Source organism: Carassius auratus, chromosome 36 (assembly GCF_003368295.1).
Source record: "Carassius auratus strain Wakin chromosome 36, ASM336829v1, whole genome shotgun sequence".
Taxonomy (NCBI): Eukaryota; Metazoa; Chordata; class Actinopteri; order Cypriniformes; family Cyprinidae; genus Carassius; species Carassius auratus.
In genome coordinates, this window is record NC_039278.1 from 10,831,102 (window position 1) to 10,835,669 (window position 4,568).

Here is a 4,568-nt window from a genome sequence, read left to right on the forward strand (position 1 = left end):
TTTTTGTTTTTTTGGTGTTATATCTTTTACTTGGATGATATAAATTGCTCTGAGTAAATACAACTGGATTAAACAAAAACTCTTTCCATTTTAAAGGGGGTTGATTCTCTTCTAGCCACTTAATGTATGTATGTGGTATCTTTTTAAATGTATGAAAATGGAAAAATACATAATGGAAAAATACATAATATTGTATTGCATCATGGAAAAAGGTTTGCAATATTGTTGCAGATTTCTTATTTCTTAAATTATGAGACAAAATATTACAGGATCAGAAAAGTTTATGTTACAGATATAATTGAGATAAGATGTTAACGTCAAACACTGCATATTTTTAACACCAGCAAAAATGGCCTATTGAATTTAAAGTATTAGAGAGAAGGCATAAAATATTAGTACTTAATAAACTATTTAAAGGTCCCGTTTTTCGTGCTTTTTTGAAGCTTTGATTGTGTTTACAGTGTGCAATATAACGTGTTCATGTTTCGCGTGTAAAAAAAAACTGTATTTTTCACACAATTCACCTATCTGTATACCGCTGTTTTCACTGTCATAAAAACGGGCTGATGACTTCTTTGTTCTATAAAGTCCCTCCTTCAGAAATACGTAACGAGTTCTGATTGGGCCAGCGGTTTCTGTGTTGTGATTCGACAGCAGCTGAGCGCAGGCTGCCCTCCTGGTAACGCGATTGGACTAGTTTTGAAAAGCAAGTGTGCAGGAGCATGTGCTGGAGATGTACTTATAATCACAGTAGTGTTTTTACCAAGGCCAGGCATACACTGTGCGATTTTCATCCGATTTTTAGCCGAATTCTGACTCGTGTGACTCTTGTTCGGGTCGGGCTGATTTTCAGCATTTTCATGCGTTGTTTGTCGTGCAGTGTTTGTGTAGTGTACAAGGGGAAACGAGAGGCGATTAAACTCTCCCGACCGGCAATCAGTTGGTCAGATGGATTTTTGACATGTCAGAAATTTTGGTCGCCCTCTCGTGAGGTATCGCACTATTGAAGCAGGGCTACAAACCACTTTTCCGCATTTCCCTCCGTGAACGAAACCATAAACGAAACCATGGTGACATGGCGTGTAGTGTGGACTGAAGTGATGGAGGGAAAACTTGTGGAGTTATGGCAAAGAAAAATAAAAAAAGAGGGAAGAAAATGCCTGCTTACCTCCAGTTCACGTTGCAAAATGGATACACCATATTGGCCACGGCCTCCGAGCCACCTGCGTGTCTAGATATGCCTACGGCTTTTTTTTTTTTGACGTTTCAGCACACAGAATTGCGCATATCACCAAAGCAGTGCGTTTATCCCGGGAAAGCATGTTTATTCAGAAACCGCCACAAACATCCGGGTTCTGAGGGATCCTACATGTTGATTCTGTTGATTCCTCACGTATATTGTGAGCAGTCAAATCGCAACTCGACGATTGGACCGTACATTGAGCGCATAAAAATCGTGAGCTTTGGCTTTACATCGGATGCTATCTACTCGTACAGTGTGAGTTAGTTCCTTGCCGAAATTGCACAGAAATCGCACAGTGTATGCCCGCCTTAACGAGATGTACATGAAAATCGCATTCTTTTTTTTGGAACAGCCCTAACATCTAACTTTAGTTAACAAAGCTAAACAGTGTTGCCCTTTGTGTAATAAGTTACAGAAACTGTAAAACGCACCAACTTAAATAATAAAATACACTTACCGGTTGTGGTCCATAAAAAACGCCTTCTCCAGACAAAGAGGGAACTGCTCCATCTTTCAAGAATAATCTTTGTGCGAATCTGGCATTAAACTGATTTAGACTGAGAAAGTTGTCCTCAGCAAAATGTGCTGCACATAGTTTTACATGTGGATTATAATTTTCCGGAACTGAGTTAAACATAAATTGTAACCATTAATCTCCAAGTACAGCATCCCTGGAAACGCCAAACAAAGATGATTGGACTCCGAGATGAAAATAACAGTGTTTCGACGACATCGCAACAAACACATGGGATCACGAAGAACGGGACTTTAAAATATTAGACTACATGTTACAATTGATTAAATATATTGTTTACCAATAAAATGGATTAAATAACAAAAACATGATGTGAACTTTTAAGAAAATAAGCAATTAATGCTTAAAAATATACATTGCCTTCTGTATCATTCCACATTTTGGAATCATTGGCTGATTTGATTGATCTTTCCTGTTTACAGGAGTGCAGCGCATGCTGTTATGAATGTGCATTTGTGTGTGTGTTTGCTGTTGTGTGCAGAATCTAATATGTGCATTTGAGCTATTGTGTGTGCTTGAGAAGTTTCTTCAAGACAGAGTGAGTGGAGTGTGTGAGCCAGCTCTTTTACTGTGGGAGGACAAGATGTTGCACTGTAGAGAGAGCAACTGGCTCTGGTCCCAAATATCTTGTGACTCACCAGGCCTCTTCAGGAATGATTTCTCTGCTGTGTGTGTGTGTGTGGGTGGTATGTGTGACTGTGGTTGTGCATGTACAGTACATGTGCATGGATCCCCCAAAATGATCATAAAACCACGGACCGTGCTTAACCTTTGGTATTAGTGAAATCCAAACAGAGAGATGTGCTCCATTGAGAGCCATCCACATTAAGAAAAACCAAAAGAACCTGGCCAATATATTATATTACACTCTGAATATACCCACTCTCTCCGCAAAATGTTTATTCTAGTCTCTCAGACATACGTTTGCAGTTGGTTTGATTAGCGAGGCCGGATGCATTAACTAAAACCAATAATTGCTCTGTTTGATCCAGTTTGGTTTGGATGAACCATGCAAGTAATAAGGAGCCCATTGTTTGAAAGGCCTAAAGTGTTTCAGTGTCCTCTAAACACTTCTCAAACACTCTTAATTAGGACTGCATGATGAATCAAAACAAAACTGAAATCATGTTACGGCGTAGTGCTATTGCGAAGCTTTCACTTTATATATATGTGCTGTGTGTTTCAGAGTGAAGAGCAGCACGGTGTTCATTTACATATGAACAGCTCATGATAAATATTAAGATTGTAATTTGTACTGTAAAGTACTTTTTTTTTCTTTATTCACACACACACACACACACACACATATATAATTTCACAGAACAAAATTTTTCAATAGTAATACTTAATTTAATATTTTCATTCAGTAATATTACAAATAGCTTTTTAAAATCGCAATCACATTTTTTATTTTATTTTTTTATCCCGGTTCCAGATTTTGTGCTCTGAACTCTTGAGAAATGTGGAAAGCATGCCAGCTATCCCTTTATTATGACTTCTTTAAAGTCACCAAGGGGTTTTTACTCTCCAAAAACAGTCACACTAGCAGCATGAACTGGACTACTTGTAAAAGCAATCTAAATATGGCCGTGTTTGCCCTCTGTTGACCCCTGCATTAATAAAACAGACACTATGTCTTCTGTTTGGCATCTTCGTGACTTCTGGAAGGAAAGAGAAGCTGTATTTTCTTTGCGCTCGAGGCCAGAGGCATTTTTCACATCAGGGTAATTAATCTATTATTTTCATCACAACTGGCGACCTCTTCACCTCCATTATAATGCGCTCTTTGCAATTTCATACTTGATTTTCAATAGCCACTTGTCCTCTGTTGCTGAATTGTGAGAATATCCGGACGGGATTTGTGCAGAATATTAATATGTTTGTGAGAAAATGAAAAACTGTACAGACGCATAGTGTGTGTGAAGACACTGGAGTTCTCAAAACAGATGCAGATGTTTCTCTCCCCTTGCCTGGATTGATCCTGTTTCATGCAAACATTTAAGAGACCAAAACTGCTTTAAAACGTGAACTTCCTATCCATAGATGTGTTTGGTTAAGACTCATCCAGAGACTTATAAGAGAGAGAAAAACAGAAGGAGAGAGAGAGGTAAAAGTCAAAGTGAACAAGAGATGTAACAGAGAAGGCCTTATCACACATTGCACTGTTGCTTTGAACAGACATTCCTCTTCAACGACTTTGGCAGCCCTTTAAGAGCATATTAAACCACACTGTTTTCTGTTGCCTATGCCTCACAGAGCTTTCTTGGGCAACAGAAAAAAGGTCGGAGCCGATGTCTGTCCAAGCACCAGTCTTTAACACACAACTTCACACAGCTAATTGCTAAATAAGATGAAAATATGTGGATTACATGTAACAAATGCTAACAATATGCCAGTGTAGATGATTGGTTGTAAGCAAATAAATTAGATGTTTAGAAAACTGATGTATTTCCCAGCATCAAAGGACCTTAGACCAGTGGTTATCAACTTTTTTTTTACTTCAAGGCCTTTATTTCGTTAAAGACAATATTTAAAGGCGACCTATATAATTTTATGTAGTTCTGGTACTTGTGTTGTAATTAAAAGAAAGTAAAAAATATGGTGTCAGTTTAATGTTTTATAGTTTTATTTATTTATTTGCATTTTAATTAATATAAAAAATAAGTTTTAAATAATTTAAATAACTTAAACCATCGCATTGGATGGACCTCTGATGCCAGTCAACTGGATTCCTTGCTATTAAAGAAAAAAAAAAGAAAAAAAGAACACCACCACCACATATAACAGTGA